The 26,659-nt window shown below is 47.2% G+C and overlaps 2 long non-coding RNA genes across 2 annotated transcripts in view; one reads left to right on the forward strand and one right to left on the reverse strand.

Annotated features, from left to right (window-relative positions):
• The window catches only part of LOC144162742 (uncharacterized), a 64,861-nt gene extending 48,315 nt beyond the window's left edge, over positions 1-16,546 (forward strand). Inside the window, exon 5 of the long non-coding RNA XR_013320756.1 lies at positions 11,228-16,546. This is a non-coding gene — a long non-coding RNA (uncharacterized LOC144162742). The remainder of the gene's footprint in view (positions 1-11,227) is intronic.
• Positions 16,547-21,008: 4,462 nt separating this feature from the next.
• On the reverse strand, positions 21,009-26,437 carry LOC144162743 (uncharacterized). Its single transcript, XR_013320758.1, has 2 exons — positions 26,349-26,437; positions 21,009-24,536 (listed from the first exon to the last, which is right to left on the reverse strand). It is a non-coding gene; the product is annotated as an uncharacterized LOC144162743 (long non-coding RNA).
• Positions 26,438-26,659: the final 222 nt, after the last annotated feature.

Consider the following 26,659-nt stretch of genomic DNA (forward strand, 5'->3'; position numbering starts at 1 on the left):
ACAGCGTGGTGCACTGAAGGAGGCGGATAAGAAGCCCGTGCAGTCCACTTATAGAAATACAACAGAGAAGACGAGTAGAAAGAGTCCGAAGAAGGGTGGAGGAGGGGAGAACATCTTAGCTGTGGTCCGGCTGATGGTCTCGCCGGGGTGACGGAGGCTGTTGGTCGTCTGTGGTGGGGCGCCGCTCATCTGCGACGCAATTTGGGCGAACTTCGGCCGCGCACTTTCACCTCCTCGAGGCGATCTTCGGGGGCCCGGAGTTCACCGCCGTCATCGCTCGGCCTCCCTAGCACAGCCCTCAAGGCCGACACCGCGTCCCGGCCGTCCGTCCGGCCACCGCAAGTTCTCAGCCCATTCTCCCCGCCAACCCCACGCACACACTCCATCGGGCCGCGCGTCTTCCGAGAATTCGCTGGGCGCAGCCTTCCGTAGGCCGCGGCACTCTCGCCCACCTCTCTCCCCGAAACACATGGCCAGCCGACCCGGGTGCGACAATGGCGGCGAAAACATTCCCTCGCTACGCGGTACGCCTCCTCTCGGCCCAAAAATGGCGAGCGGCAAGAAAACCCGTCAAGGAGAGACATGAATTTCGCGACACCGGTCTCCTGACGACCAGGTAGTTCCTCCCTCACACTTCTGCTGCAAGTTTCCGATGACCAGGCCAAACCTCTCTGCTGTCTCCAGCAGCTGGGAGCCATTGTAATCCTGGCGCATCTCGCTGCTGACTTGCGCTCCATCCGGATGGGCAACAAAGTCCCCCAATAACACAATTTGTCTGTCTGCTTGGATATCCTCCTGCAGACACGCCCATAGCTCCTGGTTCCTTATGTTGGCGGCTCTACCGGTCCACATGTATACTACCCCCACTGCTGTCGGTCGCCCCGCCACTCTGCCGGTCATCCGCAGATGTTCCTTACAGCTCTGTCTTGCCCTTGTCCACCCTTGAGCGGGTAGGCAAAGAGCGCCGACGCCTCCCCCTTTCCTTTCTCCTTATTTCCTGTTGCATCCCTCCCAACACACTCCGTGGTGACCTGGGGGAGTTTCATCCCCTCGGAGGTGGGTCTCCGCCACAGCATACAAAGTGAGTCACTCTTTGGCCATCGCCTGGAAGATTTCTTCCCACTTGCGACGGGTGCGGCCCCCCTGTATGTTAAGGAATGCCAGCTTCACGCCGCCCTGTGCCTCCTGCTCCCCCTGAGACGACGGCTTCTTGGGCACCCGCTCCTCCTGTCTTTCTTTGGAGACGTCCCTTGCGGTGCCTCCACACAAGCAGCTCTACCGCTTCCCAGAGAGCTTCCAGGCTGGGCTCCTTTTTGGCTCCTCCCTTTTTTGACCCTCGTGGCGTCCCTGATTGGTCGCTCCTTCCTAAAAAAGGGGTCACTGCTTCGGCTGTAGCTCCTGCCGCGTGGCGCGCCCTGTCACCAGTGTACTGCCCATCTGCTGCTGCGGAGCTCCCTGGGCCCAGTAGTTTTGCCCGGTCCAGGAACCGTGCTCCCGTCTTCATCCATATTGCCTGCAGACATTCGTTCGCTAGAACAACGTACGCCTGTGAGGTCCGTCCTCGTCCTATAATCTCAGGGATTGAGCACACGACCAGATTCGAGCCCTTGTCCGCCCACGCCTTTTCAAGTTCTGCTCCGAACCTGTCCACCTCCCCCCTCAAGACCTCTTTTAGGCCGACATGCAGCACGAAATATGCGGGGCATCTCCCTGGCTTGCTTCTCGTAGTCTCCGATGAACTTGTGTGCCTGGTCCACCGTCGCGCCCCTCCGGTACAGATACTCCACACTGTCGTCGCCTCCAAGCTTTTGGACCAGCTCTTTAGCAAAACAGCCCACATTGCCGTCCCCTGCCACGATGACTTCTCTAGAGACCGTGAGCGGAAGTCCCACCCGCGGTACTTGGTAGCCTTGGGATGGAGGGACTGCCCGCTCTCCATGCCCTGACTCCCTTCTTGAGTGTTTGCCTTTCTCGAATGTCGGGGGTTTCGAACATGTGTTAGTCTGCTCATCCCGATCCTTCCGTCCTGGTGAAGAGACTCCTTGTACCTCCTGGGTTTCCTCCGTGTCTCCTGTCCCGTCCTTTCCCTCTCCATCTACAAGCATCGCCTGTTTCGCCCATTCAATCGGCTCCTGCAGAGGCCCATGTGGCTCTCCTCCCCGCTGGCTTAGCATCAGGTTGGCCGTGCCACTGTTCGTCTCCTCTCGGCTTCCCGCGCCAGGTTCACTCTCCTGCTTCTGCTCAACTTGGCTTCCCACGCCAGGTTCGATCCCCTGTTGCTTCCGTGACTCCTCCTCCTCATTGCTCGCCCGCGCCGCAAGCTTGTTCTCCAACAACTCCACCCTGCAGACCAGCTGAGCTACTAGGGTCCGCTCAGAGTCCGCTTGCTGCACCTGCTCCTCCAATTCGGATAACCTTTCCTGCAGCCGGTCCAGCTTTTCTTGAAGCGCTTTCCCGGACTGCTCCACCATTCGGCACACTCCACACGTGAAGCCTTCCGGCGCATCGCTGCGGACGGTCACCCAGCCGCACTTATCACACCTTACCATCGTCAGACTGTCCAAACCTTCCATAGCTGCTGAGGGTCGGCTTGATTGAAGGGACGAGGAGGAGATGTTGTAGGGACAGGGACGAGGACGAGATGTTGTAGTCAGCGGAAAGTGACAAGGAGCTCTCGGAGAGCGACGAGGAGTAAGATGAGTGAGATTACTTCGGGAAATAAATTGCCCATTTCTCTCGCATTCACTGTTCTTGCTCACAAAGTTCCGTGTGCGTTACAAACGGAGGTGCTTTTTTTTTTTTTTTTTGCCAGAAAATGCGGGTGCACGTTAGAGATCGGGGCGCGTTAGAATTGGTTAAGTACAGTATGTTTGGGCCATGGATTTGCCTTCACTCCTTATGGATTGCATAATCCGAAGGTTACGATCCACAATCTTGCTCTGCACAGGTGCCTGCACCTTACGCTTTTCTTCCAGATACAGCGCCGAAGCAGCCACATTGGCCTCAGTGTCTAGACCTTTCACTGCCCACTGGTGTTTGCGGTTGGCGTGGCAACATGCTCTCAATGCCGCCTTAACCTCTTTGTCCCAACATGGGTTCCATGGTTTGTGTGCTGCTCGTCTATCCAGCACCATGTGAATGTACGTGACTGAGTGCAAAGTGTGCACAAATTCTCAATACGTGTGCGCCTTTTTCCTTTGAGGGCGCTCCTCGAACTCCTGGGAAGCCGTTCTATTGAACGGATTGGCAGGCGCAAGTGGGGTCGCCGCTGGGGCTGCATCCAGTTAGCCTTGTGGGCATAGCCTGAGAACGATAGTCGCAGGTGATTGTGGTCATTTCCTAATGTGCCTTTCTTCGTCAATGTGGGTGATTCAGGTGGCGAGTCTCGGGGATACAAGCGCGTAGTCTAAAGTAAAGTGATAGTCGTGGGCGCACCAGGTTGGTTCGCCCTACAGTCGGGGTGGAGGTTGACGATTTCGAGGGACAGTTCCTGTGCACCCCTAAGCAACGGTTCCCCATTTCAATCTTGGTCGCCCTTTCAGTGGAGTTGATATGCCTGTTGGAATCCCCCAGTAGTATCACCTCCCAGTCTGTTGCCCAGCGTTTCACATCCTCAGTGATGCACTACATTGTCCTGTCGTTCCCATCATGTTACCTACGGGCGACCGTCAGGTAGACAACACCAATCAGCTCAGGGTGACCTTGAATGTGTCCGGCAACCCATAGGTGTTCAGTGCTCCGCGCAAAATACTGCCATCAGTGATAGAATTTGGAGCGTCCGAGATCGGGAAATGACGAATTCAGAGAGTAGCGTCAACTTTTTGCCAGAATCTTGAGGAACACTTCGTTTCTGGGTTGATGAACTGCGCATTGCATATCTGCAGCAGGGGGCATTAACAGTCATTGTCCAACGTCTGCAGGTAGCCCAAACCAACCACATTTTTGGCGAATGCTGTTGCCAGGGGGCAATCAATGATGCTGACCCAGTCTTTGCAATGGCAGGGTCTAGAAGTTCCACATTTGCTACTGTTGCTTCCCAGAAAGGCACTTGGCTCAGAATCTCCTCCACAGAAGTCTAGACACTTTAGACACTTAGAGACCTAGACACCCCTAGGTATCTAGACACCTAGACACCTCTAGGTGTCTAGGTCAGACACCTAGGTCTAGGTCAGGTTTAGGTCTAGGTCAGGTCTGACCTAGGTCTAGGTCAGACACCTAGAACTCTAGATACCTTAGACGAAAGAAGCGGCACTCTTCTCGTGTTGCTGTGGGGTCTGCACACAAAAGAAAAGCTGCGGCATGTCCGCCAACATACATATCTTCCTGCAGTGGCACAAAGGATTGCGGGTTTTTGTACTCAACTTTGTCTACCGATGTGCTACTTGTCACTGACATCTTGTCCATTGGCAAGCTATTGACAATGTCCATTGTCCATTGATACATCTTGGTCCGGAGGGCTGTTGTGGCAGTTTCTACAACCTTGCGAATCTGCAGGGGCGGTTTGCTCTGCATTTGCTTGTTTGAAACGTTAAATACGGGCAAGACAAAGCTCTAAAACTTCACAAACAGCTTATTCACTGGGTCGTGAAGCCTTGCATTAACTGTTTCTGACGCCAGAAACCTATCCATAGAAGCAGTGGTGGCAAAATATGCTTCTAAGGCATCGTACTGCCAGTGACCTGCAGCCACAAGCACAAGTTCCAGAATAGTGCTCCGAAACATCTTGAAAATAGGACTCTTGAGACTTGTGCGAAAGTAGCTATACACATTTCTTTTTAAGAGATGCTCCACTGCACGAGGAAGCTTATCAGAGGCGTAGCTAGCGCAAAGGTGGGAGGAGTGGCACAAACATTTGAGGATAAACAAGTTGGGTTCACCCCTCTTGAGGAGCGTCGTCACAGAGTGATTGGTCCCCATCATTACAGCTGCGACATCTGCAGCAAGGCCTACCAAGTTCTCCTCTTTATAAGGCACTGCCGCCTTCTCAAACGCACTAACGATGGCTTTGTATAGACCATCTGCAGAAGCGTCCCCGACATGAACCAGGTCAAAGAAGGCATCACTAACCTTTTCATTGTCGAAAACTCTGGCCATGACGCGCAGGTGTTTTGAGGAGCTGATGTCCGTCGACTCGCCGATCATCACTGAAAATTTGTTTTGTCAGAGCAGACGCCATAGCTGTGACTTGCCTTCTTCACCGGTGATGGCCTTAGTGATGGCAGGTGTCTTTGTCCTGCTGCAAGCAACCTGCTTTGTGATCTCAGAGTCAGGACAAATCCTTTTCACGAGTTCTGGCAGGTGTTCGTTACGGCAAACAGAAGGTTGTGCTTTGTGACAAACAATGCCATTCTTACTTCAGCTTCCTATACCATTGAAACTGTGGCCATCCATGCTTTCATGCTGAGAAGCATAGGCTGACTGCATTTTTTGCTGTTTTCTTCCCCAGGAGAAAATATTTTTTTTATTTCTAGCTGGAATATTGAACCAGAACTTCCATCCAGCTAGAAAAATTTTCATCTAGAAAATCATTCTATAAATTTTCTTGCCAGACCAGCAGCTGCTTTTCGAGCTGGAAAACTTCCCCACTTCAAGCTGGAACGCCGAAATTTCTAGCTTCTTTTATAGCTAGAAATAGTCATTTTCTTCCTAGAATAAGCATCATTACCAGCTGGAAATCTTTCGTTTCAAGCTTCATCGCCAGTTAGAAATCATTTTTTGTTGCTAGAACTACCCCCTTTCTCTAGCTGGAATCTTGCCATTTCTAGCTAGAATCACCACGATTTCTAGCTAGATGTTTCGTTGATTTCGTTTGTCAACGTAGAAGGGTCTTTCCAGCAATTAAATCCATGCTGCATGCCGTACAGTATGCGTAAACAGCATTTTTCTTACTTGGTCTGAGCTCCCCACATTTCAGAGCCGTTCTCGCATTTCCAAGATACTGTACTGTGTACTTTTGCTGATATTTCTCCTTTTGCGGTTTCGGGCCAGAGGTGCTTTTACACGAGTCACTTTAGTCTGCAGATGTCATTTAGAGGCTTGGCAGTGCACGTAAAACGCGAAAGGGAGCTTCAACGATGGCGGCGGAGTGCATGAATGGTAGTGCCTCGCGTGGTGTTGCAAGCTTGAGGGTGCAGATATAGAATGAGAAAGGTATTGGGTTAAGTAGCACTGCCTACAACGTAAAAATCACAAGTCTGGGCTCCTATTCTCGACATTGGGTGCTGCCATACCAATCTGGTGTCAAAAAGGCCATTTTTGATTGGCTTTCGATTCTTGTGACAGCACTGAAAGCCAATCAGCACGGGCTCTTGGGAAAGTGGTGACACTTTTACCAACTCAAGCAGAAGATCAAAATATTAGTAGCGTTGGAAAACCTGTAGTGCAAGGAGCAAAAAAGATCAGTAGATTTTGCACTGTTATCACTAAATCAGCAAAAATTGAAAAAAGTAGCAGATCTACTGATAAATCAGTAGCAGTGGCAGCAGTGCAGCCAGGGCTGCTAACACAAAAAGTCAGAATTTCCCTAGCAAATGCCTTAAATTTCTCTCGTTCAGCCAAAATTTCCCTCGTTTACCCCAGTAATTATATAGTGCTAAATATTCACTATTTTCTGCATCGCTTTCATGTTTATGATGAGATATATTATATAGCCTTCACCCCTTGTGTAATTTCATAAAAAAATGAGCTTATGGGGCAACTGGGCAGAAAACAGGGCCTAAGCAAATTTGGAGAGGGGAGGTGTTACCGATAGATTCAAAGTGACAAGACAAACCCTAAAAAGCCTTAGATGTTGTGCATGTCATCGGAACATGCACTGCTGTAATAACTTTATTCATACTTTAATTGTGCAATAGTCAGTCCGAAACAAGAAGTGTAACACAACTCGAACACACAAAACACAACACACAGTGGCCGTTGGTGTTCATGTTGTTGTTGTGCACAGCACTTTACGAAATATTATTCTTGGTAAGGCCGTATCTTCCACAAAGTTCGTAACTTGCCACATGTGCTACACGTACGTTGATATGTTAAAAAGGTCCATATGAGACTTGGAGCATGCCGACCTACTGATTTGTCGTTTTGTATGCAACAGCCCCACGACGTCAGTGATACGTATATACACACACACCCCAACAGCCCCCCAGAAGGATTTTGACACACCTCAAAAAAGATTTCACAACCACTAGCACCCCGCCCAGGGATTTATACGCCCCCCCCCCCCCTCCCCAGGAGGATTTCTACACCCCCCCAAAATCGAAATTCTGGATAACCCCCTGCACAATGCTTTCTGTGTTCAGACTGCTGCTTTCCTTGGTCTTCATGTTGTTTATAAGAAAGAAAACCCTCTCAACTGCTGCAGTCGAATGGGGAAGGCAAAGAAACTTCCGGATGAACATTATCAAGGTCGGAAACTTCTGTTTCGTCTACCTTTCTTGTTTCCGTCATGTAGCCAAAAGTCGCACAGATCTTCTGAAGCAACCGTAAGATCCTCGTTACGAAGCAGTCACCAGTCCCTGTCTAGATCATTGATCTTGGCCTCATCGACCTGGTTTGAGAACGGGCAAATGAGGGGTCCCAATGATCCGACTTGCTTGCTGATCATGCTCTTGGGTGCTCAGTTGTTTGATTGCACCGAACTTTTGAAAGGGAAACCTTTTGTAGCTCTGGTAGGCGCTTTTGATCAGGAAATTCGGACGTCAGGTTCGATATGCCCTGATTTCATCTGGATTCAGCTTGTTGTCTTCTCTTGTGAGCGCCTAGACTTTACCCCACAGGCAAATCTCTTGTAAAGGCACGAAATTTTTCGAGTCTTGGTACTGTACCGAAGAAATTTCAGTCTTTTTGAGGTACTTTGCTTTTGTGTAGAAGTCAAGAAGCGACCGGTAGCACGTCTCGATCCGCGTTTAGAGCACGTGCAGTTTGGGCTTCTCAAACTGCATCTCCATGTTTAGGTCTGCAAAAAATGGCAACACGTAGTCTAGAAACAGCAAGGACAGGACTGTCGAAGGATGCGAAAGCTGCTTGTCCTCTGATCTGCAGCTCCCTTGTCCATAAGAGCAGCTTTGCTGAAAAACAGCTTCAGGGCAGGGCAGGCATTTGTTCTAAGAGATGCCTTTCAACAGCCAGCAACGATAGCCACCGTGTCTGCGAGGGGTGTAGGTGCTTGTGTGTGGCTTCACATCGATGAAGAGTTGAAACTCCTTGAGCTCTGCTGTTCTCTTACAACTACTTTGAAAGTAGCCATAAACATCACAGGCAAACCGAGGTAATGTTACTCAGGCGTGTGAGGTGCAAAGGTGAAACGAATGGCCCACACACTTGACGAACGGGCCTGTCACGTCACTTTGAAGTAGTGTCGACACTGAGTTGTTTAAACCCATCATATTTTTGGCAGTGTCAGCAGCAAATCCGATCATGTTGTTCTTGTATGGTATACCTGGCTTTTCGAAAGCTTCAACGATAACTTTATGAAGGCCTGTAGCCAACGCATGTATTACAAAAAGAAGGGCTGAAAATTGATTCTTCACATTCAGGTTGTCGTCAACATCGAGCAACCGGGCAGGAGTGCTTTGTGCTTGCATTGTCTGTTGACTCGTCCATAATCAAAGAAAATGGATTTTGATGCAAAGTTTCTTCGAGTCCTTCACGAGGCACCTCCCCAATCACGTTGGTGGGGATCCTGGAGCACTTCAGCTTCCCGCAAGATATATTCTTTGTAGTTTGCTAATCCGGGCAGACGGTTCTCATCAGATCCGGGAGGTGAGCTGCAACCGCGAAAGGCAAGTTATGCTCCGCAATGAAAGCTGCCATGCGGATTTTGCCTTCTGTAGCTTGTTACGAGAGGTCAGCATCCTTTTTAAGGACAGAGCTCGAACAGCGTAGGTTGTGTCTTCTGTCCCACCACGTTGCATTGGTGCTTGCTTCCAGCGGCATGTTTCTTCACTTCCGAGAGTCCGGCTCCACTATTGGTGTTGCATGCTCTGGAGTGGAAGAAGTTCTCTCCTGTCTTGCTTACTTGCAAGCCAATTCCTAAACTCAGGATTCTTCTCCCAATCATCACAGTATTTCTCTCGTACCCAAGATTTCTTCTTTAAGAAGGCACAGCAGCGAGCTTCGACTTGGCTAGTCCATTCCTCCATAGTGGAGCGTTTGTGAATATCCAGTTTTGAGCGCGTGCGTGGAACGGTGGCGCCATCTGGTGGGGCCAAACTGAACCTCTTCGCGGAAGAGTGCCTGGATACAGTGCACTAGAGGGGCTTTGGGTAGTGTGCTCAGGAAAGGTTGCCGGCTGACGCGCTTCATGTCGACGCCGCGAGGTGGCGCCACGGCTGCATCGGCTGTACGCGTTGGCGGCGGCCGCACTCGGGCTGCTATGCCAACTGCAGCGAATTTGCATAGCAATTACTATTCAACTGATTTTCATTAAAAATGGCTCTTCCCGGTTATTCTAAAGGGCAGGGCGTTACCAAAACGGCAGGCAGAAATGCTGGCAAGGGAGACAAGCGCGCCAGGGAAAAGCTACTCTAGTTTTCGCATGACGCTAGCTGCTGGGCCACACGTAAGGCTGCAGATTGCAAGAGTGATGAGGAATAGTATTCTAATTAGCTACTAATCCGCGTGATTGAAAATTACTGAAGAAACACTACTAAGCTTAGCGACTGAAAGGTAATTGGTGAAAAAAAAAAACTCTGACCAGCTACCGCTAAGCAATTAACTATTAACCCCCACAAACGAAAGTTAGCTGTTGGGGCGACTATAAGCTGACATGGTGCAAAAAAAACAAGGTCCTCGTAACCAATGCGAACTTTTTATTTCACAGGTCGAGCAATACACTCATGAGCAACGACTAATCTTCCCATGCAGTTTCTTCTTCCTGCGATCTGCTCGTGACTGATTCAGTCCTCTAACATAAAAATGAAGCCTTGTCAGAACATAAAACTTGATTAGTTCAGTTGTGAGGCTGTCTTCATGCTGCGAGCAGCCGATACTTTCTCCAAACTGCAACTTCGCTAGTGACATTACATCAAGAATGCTATCACTGCACAGCTTCTCTTGGCTGAAATGCACAGTGAATATGTCTTCCAACTGCTTGACTGCCTTAAACACTGCCTGTGAGGGGTACAACAATCATCCCTTGTCACGCATTACTGTAAACTGGCATGTTCTGTCTTTGTTGACAGAGCTGTCCAAAAGACTACCTTTGCACTTCTCGCAATTGCTATGGGACAGAAACTTGCGAGCGACGTACCCTGCCATGTAATGTACGAGTCGGCTGTCACTCCTTTGTTCAAGGCACTCTTTGTGATCAACAGGAACCCTGTGGAGTAGGCGTTCAGCTGAAGCCAAGTCTCCTGACTCAATGAACGTATCAAGCGTGCTAACGCTAGTGTCTCGAACACCAACATCATGTGCACTCAGAAGAGAACTTAAATCCTCACTACCTTGTACTTGCTCGGCGTTACCTGTACCAACTACCTTAGCAAGATTGTAAAAAGAAAGACAGTTCACGACAATGAGGAATTGTGTCGGTGTGGGGTGGTTGTTGGAGCCGAATGATTGCCTGATAATCCCGAAAAAGTTTTCCAAGGGGTCCTGACTCAACCGAGATGTCATAATGTACTTGTATCCATGTGCTGCAAGATAATCCAACAAGTGAAGGGTGCTCCATAGTGTCACCTTCAAACCGTCGGCAGTTGATTTACTCAAAAATCCACTGGCTCCTTTTGCATTTTTAACGTTCACTGCGCCGTGCATGTGTTTCTTTTCTGCTTTTACATGTGTTTCCCACTGAGACAAGAACTCAAGAAAGTCTTTCAGCAGTTGCACACCCTTGTAGCCAGGACGGAGAGCTTTTTCAAGGAAGCGCGAAGTCATAGTTGTGATCAGGCCGTTGATCAATCTGAAAAGAAAATAGATACATAACTGCAATGTTTATTTTTTCTTTTATGTTAACAGCAAGAACAACAGGAATGATAAAATCAATACATAAGTTTTAATTTTCATCCTTACCTGAAAAATGACAACGTTGCATCAATCTTGTCCCATGGAGGCTCTAATCTGCATTTGTAAAACTGGAGGCCAGTGATCACACGGTCACCAAAAAGCTGAAAGGCATAGTTCACTCTCATCTTTTCGAAATCGTTAGGCTCTAGGTGCACAGATGTAAGGCCAGGCATAGCTTTCAGTTTGACGTTGTTGAAATCCATTTCGTATGCTTTCTTTATAGGCTCGATGGAAACCTGAAATAGAAGCACTGTATATCAAGACACAGATTTACATTCTTTAATTTGTACTTAATAAACATGGCTTTAGAGAACAAAATGTTTCTTCAAGTTGCTTTGCGTCAAAAGCCCCCCAAAATTAAATGAGTGTCACACAATTACAACTCATTGCAAGATACAAAATCATGCCACATACCTTGCCATTTGGAGTATTGAGAGTGCCTTTGAGGAGTGTGTTCCTTACACATTTCAGGAGATGGGGAAAATCCGACATGAAGTGGAGATAACGGGAAGAATCCACGGGGTGCGGAAGCTTGCTGGTGATCTTGCCCGACTTCACGCCAATTCCCAGAATGTCCCACATTTTCCTGTTCCACGCGGCTCCATCGCATGTTACAAAATCAACGAATAGACCGCTGGCTTCTGCAAGTATTCTTGCTTCAATCAAAATTTTTGCAAGCATCTCTCCTTTAACATTGGAGCTCGTTGCAAAGGCGCCAATAACCTGATTCCATTTTCCTGTCAATGGAACGAACATGAAAATCATGCCGTGGTCACAGGGCACATTTTGACCATCAGTCGTGAAGGGGCCCATGTCGACAAACCCTTCGATATGTCCAGTAGAAGTTACTGTCAAATGTTAGGAGAGCTTGATTTCATCAACCAAGAGCCCACCACGTCTTCTGAAACTACTGATGTGTGTTGTCTTTTCTTTTAGTTTCCTCAGCACCTTCTCATTAAATCCGAATCCGCTTTTGAACAGTCTGAGGTATCGCTTCAAGGTACTTTTACTTGGTAGGGAAATAATGTTGTGTTTGCGAAGGTGCTCATAGAGTTTCGCGCTCTTCATCTTCATGAGCATACACTCTAAAATCCAGTCTTTGGAGTAGACATTTCCCTTGGAGCTCCTTTTCTTCGCAGCTGAAAAACACTGCATGACGCACTGTTGTTGTTTTGGTGGCAAAGTTTCAATCTGAGCATGAAGTACGTCTTCTAATTTCGAGGCGTTTACCTCCTGCATTCTGCGGAGCTCGTCCTTGAGGTTAGCTGATCGAGACGACAGCCTCCTGATATTTTGCCTCGCTGAACGGAGCTTCTGAGAAGTGCTTATGACATGCCTCCTGACTGACCTCTTGAGCCTTGACTGCCTCGCTAAAAGGGCCTTTCTGAGGTATTTGCAAGAGATGCACGCTTGACCTGAAAAAGACAGTAACAAAATGAGACATTGCTGACGTAGTGTACACTCATCTACACTACCATATTTGATACTGAAAGCTTAAGCAATTAATCAATAATTCACAGAACCCATTAGCGACAATGAATCGTACCTTCTGATGGCCCTTTTCCTAGGCAGCGCTTGCTGAAATAGGTGCCTTCGTGGGTAGTCACTTGCTCCTGCAGTCCACTTGTCAGCTCACACTTTGGCATGCTTTTTGTTGACAAGGCACCTTTGCACGCAGCGTACGAATCAACGTTTCGTAGAACATCCTCGGCTTCTCCAGGTCCAGCGACGTGTCCCTTTTCAATCATTCGACCCCAAAGGTAGGCAGTGTAGGCGACGCCGGGCTGGTTATTCTCACCGTCGTGCGAAAAGATAACTACTCTCTCTGATGCAATTTCATTTCCATCCATTTTCAGCTTGCAGTAGAGAGGAAATGTGCGATCAGCCACACGATGGCAACTCCAATATATGGAGGGCACATTAAGGGCCAGTAGGTATTCGGGAGCGGATGATGCCCCGCAAGCAGTGGGCACAGGTTCTGACATTACATCAGTGGAGCAGACACTACTTGAATCCAAATTGTCGGCTTGCTCATTGGCGCGAATTCTCGATCTCTTCGTGGCAACTGGGGAAGGGGCGTTATTGTTCAACCTTTTCCTCGGCGGTCGCGGCTGCGTTGCTTTTTTTGACAAATAGGAAGGAGCGTTTGGCAATACCGTGGGTACCGCGTCGGGGTGAGCTCCGGTTTCCCACGTGGGATCCGCACTTCTTCTCCATTCACAACGTGCACATAGTCTTTGATAATACACGACGGCTCAAAATGAAGCTCACACACGGCACGTTTCGTCCAGGCTCTTGTCTTGCCGGTGCAAGTTGCGCTCCCACAGTTTTCGCTTCTGTTCGTCTTTTGGCACGGAAAACAGGGACGGCTGCCGACCTTTTGTCCACTTGTACCCTGTCTGGCACCCCGGGGCAAAGCAGTGGCGTTGCCGTTTCCGCTTCGCCATTTCTGCTCAAACTTCAAAAACCCAAACAACACCCATACGCACCGAGAAGCCGCGCCGAGGAAGCCGCTGCCGCCGCCGCCGCCACTGCCAGCCCACGCGACTGCAGCGCCGCCACCAGCATCTGAGCCTTTCTACACTCACCGCTTCGTTGCTATGCGTGGCGCGCGCGGCTCCCGAGCACACTACCCAAAGCCCCTCTAGTGCACTGTAGCCTGGAGCCACGTGCTTGGTGCGTCGTCTGCTAGCTGCACCTCATCTGAGTGCGACTCGCGTCTCTTCCCGATAGCAAACACCAAATAACGGTCACGGGTCTCCACAATTTCCGTAATCTTTGCTTTAGCTTAGATTTAAAAAGAATTGAGAACGCTTGTGCAACAGGTCACATTGATTTCTCGTCAGGCCTTCAGGGTGCCATGTCGCTGCTTCTCAAACAGGCACTGTTGCTGCTGGCGGAACAGCTGCAGCAGTGTGGCCCGATGGTCGCACAACAAGGCACAAGACGTCTGGAGGGAAGGAACCGAAGGTAGCCAAAATCTCTGAAATTCAATGTTATCTTAAAAAAGTTATAATTGACCTATAAAATTCCATATGCATCCAGAGCCCGAAATTTCCCTCCAACTAGCAAGATTCACCTTATTCCCCACAGAGCTTAAAATTATCTTAATTAAGGAAACTTCCCTCGAGTTGGCAGCCCTGCTTTGGGTAGAAAATGGTGATAGCTGTGCCAAGATGCTAGATTCTGGTGGTAGTAGCATTTATCTTGTAACGACCACTTTTTTCTCCTTTTTATATGTGCTTGTGCATGTGTGTGTTTAGTGATCCGTTTTGTACAAAGAGCAACAGGTCAGGTTCCCAAGCAAGACAGTATGATAAGAAACGTAAAAAGAAACTGCCACTGCCACCTTTGTTTAATAGTGTATACATGCATGCAAACACATGGGACATTTATCTGTAGAATGAAATAACTCTCACTGCCACGTTTTGTACAACTGTTTTTTAGGGTTCTCAAACTTGTTTTTTGCGCGATTGCTTGTAGTGATAGGGAATCCTTTTTGTATGGTTGCTTTTAGTAACAGTGAACCCCTTACTATGGGGTTGTTTTCAAAGTGAATAGCTTTTGTATCGTTAGTTTTAATTGGGATGTATTGAAAGAAGCCTCCTGTAGTTGGGCGTGTTGTGTCTTGTGTTCACTTGTGTTGCACAAACGTGTTTGATGAGGAATGATGTGTTTGATGTATTAGGAATGATGTATGATTAGAAATGAGTGCACAACTCATTTGTCGCACATTTCTTTGGCAGTTCTTTTGTGTGCAGAGAATGTATGGATAGTGCAATTGTGTGATCAATCAAAGTTTAGGAACTTCCTTGAACAACAAACACCCTGGGAAGTGCTGCTTATTTTTAAGCAAGCTGTCATGAAAATGTGTACTCTACATGTGTTGTTAAATAAAGTGGCACGAAGAGTTGACTGTACCTGACGCTATCAACATTGTCTCAGAGCAAGCCTTTTCTTGTTGGCTTAAGTCTGGGAGTTGTGCTCCAAGATGCAAGAGTTTCACTCAGTGGGTACTGCAGATGTGACTCGTGCAATAAACGGATGTTGGTCATTGGTGCAACACAGCTGCTTATTTTAACTGTGTGGAACTGTCCAAGGTCACTCAAGCTAATTTCTTACTTTTTACTTTAATGCCAGGCTTGACAAGCTGGTTACGTGAGAGTGGTTCTAAATGGCATAACAGAGGACAAGGGAGTGCAACATTTTAAAAATGTTTCTCTTGCCATGCATGCCTTCTTTAAAAGTACTGTTGGGTCCACCAAGTTGCACGCCTTTGTACTGCAAGCTCCACTATTTGCCAGGCTTAGCGCAGTGGTTCTGCGGTGCTTAGTAATTGACCCTGGCCCTATTTTAAGACGTTACCCTCGGCACTGTGTCAGCAGTTGCGAATTCACAATTTTGCAACAGCGAGGTCAACTGAAAGAACTCCCCATGCGTCCTTCGCATCTACAACAGTTTTAAATTTGCTGAATCAACTACAAATCTTATTGTATGACACCTGCTTTATTTTGCCGCATTTGCCTCCTTACTTTGGCCGTATAAATTTTGCAAAATGTCAATTATGTCGCCTTACTTTGGTTGTGACCCGCCGCAGTGGCTAAGGCGTCCTGCTGAGCCCAAGGACATGGGTTCCACCCTGGTGCCGGTGGTGGCTTTTGTGATGGAGGCGAAAATCGAAAAATTACTCTAGACACTTGACGCAAAAACTGTTATTTGTTAGTGTTTCCTCTACAACAGGACGTGTCAATTTATCTTGCATACTTAAATCAGACCATTAAACAACTGTGTGCGCTGAAATACCTTGGCATTATAAGTGTGATCCCACTTTGAGTCGGTGCTCCCACATCGAATCCGTACTTTTGAAAGGGGAACGGACTCTAGGCTTGCTTACTGCAAATCAGGAATGTGCCCTGAAACGCTGTTAGCGTTGTACAAATTGTATGTTCATCCCGTACTGTAATTCCGCTGTGCACTCTTCTCTGGTACTGCCGCTTATAAATTACGGCCCCTTTATATGTTTTTAAAACACATTCTGTGCTCACTTCTTGAGTTGCCTAGATTTATTGCTGATACCTTGGGGTTCAACTTCCACCACTAGCGACGAGATTTCAACAGTTGTCCGTACAAAGGTACTGTAGGATGAACTTATATTTGAACAGGCCTGACTGGCATTAACCAGTCAAGACCTGTTCAAATGTAAGTTCCATCCTACGGTTCCATTAACCGACGCATGCCTGTTTTGTAATCAATCCGAATCATTGGAATGCTTTTTGTTTGAATGCCGCTGTTTGTCGGAGCAAAGAAAAGATTACCTAGCTGTCCCATTCAAATTCCTTGGACTTGAAATAAAAACCTCCGTACCTCTGTCATTTAGCCCGGGCAAAGCAATGAAAGAAGTTTGCTCCCACCTTCATGAATTCATCACCGCCACCAGAGGACTTGTATGCTGATCTGTGCAATAATTTGTCTTCCCCCGCCTGAGAGCATCTGTGTTTTTTTTTTTCCCTCTTACTGATCTTTTTTTTCCAATTCTACGAATGGCGAGAGCTTTTTCTCAAAGTGCACAGATTTACTGGCACGTTTATTAGCATGGATGCATTTTGTGATGCCCGAAATGCTTAACTTCTTAAGCAGTGCTGCAGCTGAAGTCTCTCTCTTGTCTTTCCGGGTGCTTACGCAAGCAAAGCATATAGAAAAATCCAACCAACCTCAGGTATAAAAATGCCACTCAAGCAGTGCATCAGTTTGGGCTGAACGATTCTTTGTGCACAAAAATTAGTTGCTCGTCTGTAAATTAGTTGTGGTTGTATTTTTTTTGTTTATACCTTGTTTGCACAGTGGTTGATGTGCACTAAAAAGGGGTGGCAGCGTGCGTATGCAACAGCCCGATGTTAAGTCTGTCATTGTGCTTTGCAGTCAAACATCGCCAACCAGTACAAGACATCACAAGGCTAAAATTAAAGCTTTTCGACTGCAACAACATACAACCAGCATGACCCTGGGCATGTCATGAGGATGGACTAAATTAAAGGTTTCTTATAAAAGTGTGGCGAATATTCGAAACCTTTGGGTATCGAAGCGGTTAGCGCGAAATCATGCTTCGGTGTTCCCCGCTAGCGGCAGTCGGTTTTCCTGCACTGCTCCGGTGACGTGCGGCCAAACGGCAAGAGGAAGGTGCCTTTGGGGAGCGCCTATGCTTGAAACTTTCCGTTAAAACGTTTACAACCCCCCCTTACTAAACTGGGAGCGTCTGTGTTATTTTCTTTTTCTTATTGATCTTTTTTTTTTAATTATACCAATTTCCAGGGCTTCCTCGTAAAGTGGAAAGACCAAATGGAAATAAACATCAAGAGCTTCGTTTATTCAGCTTTTCTGTGGATCATTTGGGTTGTGCACTGCAGAACAATATCTCTTGTTTATTTGGCGTTTGTGCAGAGATTTGCAGTCCGAAAAGGGTTTCGTTTGCACAGCGCAGTGCGCGCGTACGGCCTGGCATGGCTTTCCTGCAGAGCTTCGGTGTCATGCAAGAAGACGTCGTTTGTTCATTTTTCTTTTACGGCGAAGTTGTTTGTCCCTAGCCTTTGTATGCATCCCCTGCATGCTTTCTCACTGGTGGACCCCGAACCAGGAAGTGTCCGCGAACAGTACTCATGATCCGTGTACAGAAACCGGATAGGCGCAAAGGACGCGGCAGCAGCCAAGGCGCAGAAGAGGGTGAACTAATTGTGGCGTTGGCGCTGCGTTAGCGTCACGGAGGGGGTGGAGAGTGTTGCGTCGGGGCCAGCGCAACTAGATATACCCTGTAACGTTGGTCGGGGCTGCAGGAGGGGAGAAGGAACAGCAATATTCGAGGCATGGAGCAAGAATACTTCTTTCTCTGTGATTCGAGGTGCGGTAGAGGGTTAGCAGAGTGGCACCGTCAGCGCTGCTTTGCAGCCACAGTGAGGGCGCGGCTGTAGTGCCTAGGTATTCAAGGCACTAAAGCGCGGCGTCAGGAGGGGCGCGGGAAAGTGTAGCGTCGGGACTTTTTTGCAATTTCCCAGTCGGGCTCCGCTACCCGTTGCCGTAGCGTTAGCGGAAGGTTCCCGCTATGCTAAAACTAGCCGTGGCCGTAGCGTTAGCGGAGGGTACCCGCTATGCTAAAACTAGAGAGTTTTAACATACCGCGACGCTACTATTTCGCTTTCGGCTCGCCTTTTTCGCGTACCCGTGCTGCAGCATATATGTGTCGGGTTGATTTTTGTTCGCTTCCCGTCAATAAAATGAACAGAGAATGCCTCCAGAGCGCAGAAATGTGCGATAAGGATTGAGCATGAGGGTGAATAAACAGTGCTTCCAAAAATCAGCGTACGACCATACTTGCCCTCCTAAATTTGCTAGGTTCGAAATCTTTCCGATTCAGCGTGACGACTCATTCGCGGCGGCACTCGAGGAACGCAGGAAATTTGTGCAGCGAATAGACTCCGCACATGCAAACACTTCTTTTGTCGTGGTGCACTTCGCACGTTTCTTGTTGAGCACTTTGCGCTTACGCTGATTGTTATTGCAGCCAACAACGGCGTAGTGACGCCAGGACGAGCAGATTCTTTACATCGAAAGTAAAGGTAATTACGGCAACCTGCCCAGAATTAAGAAAATAATCATCATTGGGGATAAAAAGTCGGGCCTGCTGGCGCGGCGAAACGTAGCCTCACAGACAACCCCCGTGAGGACAAAGCGTGCGTAGGGTGGCACGCCGGCTTAGCGGGTTGAGAACGGAATTTATGAGCAAACCTGACAGCTCTCGGACGTTCTGAACGTTCTCCTTAAATCACTGTTAAACTTCGCGCTGCTGACATACCGAATAAATGACACTTACCGATTTTTGATGCCGCTGGGACGTCTGATATGCACGCGCGGCACGGAACAACAGCGTGCGACTGCGGCGTCGTCTGCTCGCGGCGCAGTCCCCAAGAAGTGCCCGCCAGATGGCGCACCGGTCGTTAAAAAATGGCGGCGCCCAGTGCGCAGTGGAAATTCTTAACTGCCCAGGAGTGTGCGGTCTGCGGTGTAGGAACTTACGCTTCTCCATTTGTGATTCTGCAAGTTTTTGCTGAACTGCCGAAATACATCCAATTTCGGATGTACGGAAGGGTTCAATGCAGACGTCCCACGGACGTACATGGTATGTCCATCGGCTCTGAAGCGGACATCCAGCGGACGTCCGCTGGATCCGTTGGGCGGCCGACGGACGACCGGTTGTTGCTTGGGACGAGGGCCGGCCCGCGGAACTAATCCACCCTTCCAGAATGAATCCGCAAGTGTTCAGTCAAGTCCTCCGGTGAGCCTCCCACTGAGCTTGCGGTAGCCGCTATGCTAAAACTCTCTAATAGAGAGTTTTAGCATAGCGGGTAGCGTCCGCTAACGCTACGGTGGCGGGTACCGGGACCCGACTGCGTAAGCGCGCACGGGGAGGGCGAGGAAGTTGCCCCTCAGCGGAGCAAATGTGCGGGCATGGCGAAGGCCGGCCCTCGGAACTAATCCACCCTACCGGGACGAATGTGCACCTGCCCAGTCGGGCCCCACTGCCCGCCGCCGCAGCGTTAGCGGACGGTACTCGCAATGCTAAAACTCTCTATTGACAGGAGCACAGGAAATGCGAGGGAGAGTGCGGTGTCGAACGCGACACAACTGCTCCCGCTGTGCCGGCCGGAAAGGCGCGGCAGTTCTGCGCACTTAGGACCCCGCCACGAAACGTGCTTGTTTTTTTTTTTTTTTTTTTCATGAATGTGTGCAACGCAATGAAACCGAAACTTCACTGGTCAATCCGACACCATATGAATGATTCGACCTATCATTTTCCAACGCGAAAGCCTTCGGTGTCTCATCAACCGCAAAAAGTGACCGTAGTAGTGCTCTTCGGCGGCGACAATACGAATGGTACCTAAATTGCCGTCGCTGTCAAGGGTTCGTGGGGGACTTGTTGCGAAATCGGTACATGCCGTTTTTCGCATTCGACCACCCAAGCCTGCCGTCGATCGGGTGCCTCCTCCCCCAACGATCGCTGTTTACAATGAGGCACCGCGCAGCTTCTGCAGGCTGCTAGACATACACCGCTTTCGGCGACTTCGACCACCCACGGCCTCCGCGGCCGAATGCCGCCCTAATGACCTAGCTGAACCGATCAGACGTGCTGCCAAAAGCCTCACGCGCGTACCCAGTTTGCTGCGCGATGCGCTGCACGTTCCGTTTCCACTTCGGCGGCGTTTCCGACGACGCTCAAGTGCTCAAGACACTGCAGTTCAACGAGCTGCCGAACGTGGAGAGGATTTCAGACGTCTTCCTGAGTATTCGAATTTCCAAGCAACCACTGGACTTCCGCACACGTCCCTTCCCACTCTGGACGGCCTTCCCAGACCTGACGGGCATACCATGTACGTCCGTGGGACGTCCGCATTTAACACTTCCGTACGTCCAACGGACGTATGAAATTGGATGTATTTTGAATGTTCAGTAAAAATTCCTGGAACACAAATATTTCAATAAAGCTTACCGTTGTCAGATGGAGGGGGGGGAGGGGGGGTTGGAACCGGAGTGCCGCACCTATAACGAATACTACACCGCAAACCGACGCGCTGCCGAGCAAGCGCGTGAAAAGAGAATTTATAACTCACATATCAGAGCACAGCGACTAGTGCCCAGACAACGCACATACATCCTTGGTAAGTACCAGGGATGTCCCACATGGGAGTTCGGGAACTCCCAGGGACATCCGACTTAAGTTCCAAAAACATCCCAAGTGATACAAAAAAAGACCTCGCTGGGATGTCCCAGACCAGGACTTTGCTGGGAGGTCTGACATCCCATGTAGAACAAAGAAAGGAAATTTTTGGGATGTTCCAAAAAGGTGCTCGTAGGTCCTTTTTAGGACACGTTTCATTAATGCTTGCGGTTATAGCTCAACATTCCATTGCAATGGAGCTTTTCCTCCACTCAAGTGCACAATTAGAACTCTGCAAAAACTTGCAAAACCATTTTATTGGACGAATTTCGTACATAACAGAGATCAGTGGCAAAATCAAGCAGCACTTAAGTCTTAAAGGTACACCATACACTTTTAATACCACAAACAAAAGTTCTTTATAACTTGATGCATGACTTTACTTCTGTTTCTCACAATAAATTCGACTAGCTGAAGCAGAAGTGAAATTTCACATGAAAAATTTCTAAAGGTAGCACGAGTTATGTACAGAAAGATAAGAATCATCTCTTCTCTTTTACATCAGAAATGTGCCATGCACCTGAATAATTCATTTACAAAATAGAGTGAACCTAATTTCTAAGCAATTTATGGCATAAAGAATAAGGTCTGAAAGTGCAGTACTTTATGAAATACCAAAAGGTGAAACATGTTTCACGACAAAGGAAAAGCACATTAGTGCACAGAAAGTTACTGAAAACCATTAAGTAACTGCACAGTAGTGCACAGAAAGTTACTGAAAACCATTACTGAAAAAGGGCCATGCAGACAAAACACAAGTTTGGTTCATTAAAAAGATTGCCTCGATAGAAACATTTTGACACGACTTTAAAGGGGCCATGAAGACAAAATACAAGTTTGCTTTATTCGAAAGATTTCGTGTTTTATAGTGCCCCCAGCGCTTGTCCAGAAGCAAACGATGGTTTGTTCACTGCGAAATTAATCAATTTAAGCTAAAATTGTGATTTTAACGCCAAAACGTGTGTTGAATGACGTTTGCAGTGATATAAGAGCAGGTCTTTCAGCTAAAGTTGGTGTGGAGCGGAGACTTGTTTACTGTTAGTTGACCTAGATGGCGCCACCACACCACGGAAAGCAGTCTTATGTTTTTGGTTTGTTTGTGACCGTATTTAAACATGGCTTGTTTTTATTCATGGAGAAAATAATCATTTTGTGAAACATGGTGCTCGCTCGACAAATATGGTCACGTAAAACACCGTCGCTTGCGTCAGTTGACTAGTGTTGTCTGAGACAATTCCAAAGCCCCGCAGTGCTATGCATCTAAACGAAGCATAGTGCGTGCAGTACCAACAGCAGTACGCAGAGGTACTTCAATGTTTATGTGTGCTTTCCTAACTTCCACTGTTTGTCCCACCATTCTTACCGATATAAAAATAATGTGCCCTAAATTTAAATGAAAATAGCTCTTTGGGCATGCTTATGAACTCTGCCTAATTTGCGTTTGCCGGCCTCAGCCAATCGCACAGCTCGGCATATGACATCATAGGTTCTGCTGCGGTAAATGAGCTAGTGGGTCGCATGGCCATTCCCTTTTTTTCCTAATTATGTAGCTTATTTGAGTGAAGTTTACGTTAAAAGTGGTGTCAACCTGATTCTACCGAGGCAATCTTTTGAAGGAACCAAACTTGACCTGTCTTCATGGCCCCTTTAAATGTAAACGTTGCTCAAATAAGCTACATAATTAGGAAAAAAGGGAATTGCCATGCTACCCACTAGCTCACTTCCCACACTAGGACACATGACACCATACGCACAGCCGTGCGATTGGCTGAGGCCAGCAAAAGCAAACGCAAGTTAGGCAGGGCTTATAAGCTTGCAGAATAAGCTATTTTCGCTTAAGTGTAATGCATATTCATTTTATAGCAGTAAGAATGGTGGGGTGAAACAATGGAAGTTACAAAAGAAGAACCAGTGCATATTGCTGTTAACTATTGCGCACACTATGCTTGTTATAGCAGCACAGCACTGTGGCGCTTTGGGGTTGTCTCAGACGACACTGGCCGAGCGGTGTAAGCGACATTGTCTTACGTGACCCTAATTGTAGACGTACCCCATGTTTCACGAAGCAATTAGTACCTACCGTAATAAAACCAAGCCAGGTGCAAATACAGTCAAAAACAAAGCAAATGTGAAGACAGCATGGTGGCGATATTTAAGAGGATTGATGGTAAACAAGGCTCCGCAGTCCGCTGCAGGCAGGACGGCGCACTTGAAATTAGCTTGAAGACCCTTCCTTGTGATGTCATGGCAGACGTCACAAAACACACGATTTGGCGGGAGAATCAAAATTTTAACTTGAACTGATTAATTTCTTCGTGAATAAAGCATCATTTGCTGCCCGACACATGCAAAGGGCACTACAAAACCACAAATCTTCCGAAGAAAACAAGCTTGTATTTTGTCTGCATGGCCATTTAATGTGGCAGTCACACTCCCTCAGGCCGCGCGGCCACTTTTGAACACTACGGGGCTACCGTAAGGCATCGCTTTGCACCACACACACATAGAAACCATTCGAAAGGCCAGCTGATCTAGTTCTGATTGATATAAAATACTATGAAATGAAATGAAAAAAAAACTTATAAAATAAAATTTTGGATCACGTGTACCTACATTCGAAAAGAATTATGTAGAACTATTCAACGTAAAGGGTGGACATTTGCTGTGTGCTTAGAAGACAAGCCAATTGGCCACATGATGACAAATTTGTTCTCAGCCAAATAGGTTTTTACCTGTCTGCTAAAAGGCAAACAAAAGCTAACAGAGGAAAATTGATGAACAGGTAACATTACACGGCTTAGAGCAGAAGAATAACACTTTGCACTTGTTGGCTGTGTGCATATTTTCCTACCTTTAAAATTTGGCTGCATTTTGTTACCATTTTACGCATTGAGGTCTAAATGTGGAAATATATGTGCATGCATGCTTATCAGTTAGCGTTGAAAATATGGGACCGTGTAAGGATGTATATTGCGACATTTTAACCTTGGCAATTAAAAAATTCCAAATAAATGCAACCAAATTTTGACGGCAAAAAAATCAGTCTACAGCCAACATGTACAAAAACTATCACTGCTCTGCACTGAGTCATGTAAATATCAAGCAGAAGATTTCCCTTTTTAGACTTTTTTAGCAGAAATATCAAGAAATTTTGAAACCACTTGAATTCCGTCATGCAGCCACTACTTGGTATGTATTATGAATGCACAGCAATCTCTCCAATTTCTGTTGAATTGTTTTCAATAACTTCGAAAATACAGAGGCAAGTGAAGCAAAATAAGATTTCTCGAGTTTTAAATTTGAATTTGTCTCTCATACACTAAGATAAATAATATTGATATCACTCAAAACTAGACAGGCTGCACTTTGTAATAGTATGTTAGCCATGTATGTGGTGTTAGTTGACGCACAGCAGAGACCATACAAACGTCCAAATGGACAACCACACCCTGAGGGAGTACTGGTGCCATGCACCTTATTCTGGCATGATGCCCTGAAATCCGTAGTTTTTTTACGATGTAGTAGCTTACCACACACACAAAAAAAAACAGTTTAGATTAGTGTCAGGAAAATATACATGAGCAATCAAGAAAAAGAAAATCAGATTAAACGACTTTCATATCATTCCTTGGCAGTCACTGCATTGGAGCTCCAAGGATTTTCTAGTGTGCCGCAGCTCTTTCTGGAGCACGTCAGAACTGTGTTGCTGTCTTCTTATCCTTTGGAGTTCCTTGTGGCTGGGGAGGCTTTCCATGGCCCATGAAGCTGCCTGCACATAATTTAGAAAACAACTTGTAATGAATTCAATGAACAGTGCAGACACCGGCTAGCTTGAACACTGCCAGTAAGGAAACACAACTCGAGCATTACCGAAGTGTACAGATAAACATTTACCCATGGTGATTTCACACCATGGGTAAAACGGCATGCTTACGAGTACAAGCTGAGCTTCGCTGATCTCTCACAATGCCTTTCCTGTTACATGTTCTCGTGATTGCGCTACAGTCAAAATAAACCTCGCGGCCAGAACTTGCAACACTGAAGCAGCCCGCTGCCACGTGAAACCTTGAGGAGCTTGCAGGTTGTTTTGCGCAGAAATTTGATGTGTGATAGAAATTTTGCTATTTAGTTCTGTTTCATGGACATGACCTTTACATTCCATGATTGCCCAAACATTTCACCTGATTCAGATGTAAATGAAACAGTTTTTCTAAATAATTTTCAGTCAAGAGATTTTGAACTGGCTCTTACAATCATGCTTGTTGGCACAACGCATCACACACATGCAAGCTACTGCAGCCATTTACCATTAAACGTTTGTCAAATGCACCATTACATTAGTCTTCCCTGGGATCCAATGGTGCAAAGCACAATGAAATATAACAGAGTAACAATAACAAGGACGACACTAGACACGGGAGTCGCAGTTTTCTGGTAATGCCCACCAGGTTTAAAGCTGCCTGTAAAAACTGCTAACTCATCTCTGAGTGTCTGCTTGCCGACAAGAGGCTACAGGAAACTGGCAAAAAAAGAAATATAGCTGCTTGGCAGTTAAAGACTGACTGCAATACCTATATTCAGAGCATATCGTGCAATTTGAGAAAGATTACAAACAAAATGAGTGAAAAGTTGTGTTCGCCGCTCATGAAAAATTGTTAAGGCTTTTAAAGAGTAACCGCACTGTGAAGTCAGTCTTCGCAGCCCTTTAAACATGATGCACAACTACCCCCACAGTGCCCTTATTTAAAACAGTCGTCAAAGCGGCCCAGATCACGTTGCCATTTGTTGCATAGTTTGCCGGAATTCTCTTTACTCTGGAGGTTGTGTAGTCGCCAACATGCCCATCTACAAACGGCCGCAAAGTTACAGCAGCAAGCCACATTTAGATTGCAGCACAGTCATTAGCACATACAAGGGCAGGCGATCACGCGAGCTGAGTAAATTGAGCACATCACACACTGACATGCTACTCAGTGAAAAATGTTAAACGCGTAAATTATAACGCATAAAGCCTGCGCTATGCCGCTCTATCATTTCTGAAAAAAAAAGAAAAAGAAAAAAAACGCAGTCAGTACCGAGGGCTGTCACTGGACTGTCTCGCGCGTTGACAAAACCCGAGACGTGGTTTTATCTAAATACATGCGAGAAATGAGTGATTTCGTTCCGGGTAGCGCGGGACTGATGATTGAGTCCTAGAACCAAGAACTAAGCTACGCTAGAAGTTTTAGTTAGTCAAACTATTGAGGCCCAATAATGTCTCTTTGTCTAGAGTTGTTCTTGCTCGGCTTTCCGGCATCTGCGGCGTTTTTTTTATCTGTTGCAGTGATGCCCTTCTACGCTAGTTGTATAATAAATTCATGTAAAATATTCAACAGCTAGAGGTACAAAACAAGTTGAGCGACGCGAAACAGTGCAGCAAGCGTTGCAACTTCTCCCGCCACCCCGGGAGAAGCCTTTCGACCGTTTCCGCACTGAGCACCCACCTTCGACCACAGAGCAAGAAATCATGCATAAAACACAAGAGGGGCATTGGAAGGGTTTAAACACTGAGTGGTACATATAAACGACTTGCAATAGTTACCTTGTGAAATGACGTTCCAGCAGCACGGGTACAGTAGCACGGGAGCACGGCGCACATTTCCATCCGCGGGCGGCCATGTTTATAAAACTGCGATGGCTGAATTGGCTGAATCGGCTGAATCAGTTTCGTAAAAAGCTCACAGACGCCTCTAATGGTGTAGAATAACAACGAAGCTTTAAAAATGTATTGAGATATAATTAAAATAAAATAGAAATTTCAGTTTTTAACTTATAGTTTGAAATATTGTACATAAATACGAAATAAAATGGCAACAAGGCAGACCCAGAACCCGTGCCCAGAACCAAGCAGCA

The sequence above is a fragment of the Haemaphysalis longicornis genome, unplaced genomic scaffold, assembly GCF_048455015.1.
Source record: "Haemaphysalis longicornis isolate Haplotype H1 unplaced genomic scaffold, Haemaphysalis longicornis Haplotype H1 scaffold_12, whole genome shotgun sequence".
Lineage (NCBI taxonomy): Eukaryota > Metazoa > Arthropoda > Arachnida > Ixodida > Ixodidae > Haemaphysalis > Haemaphysalis longicornis.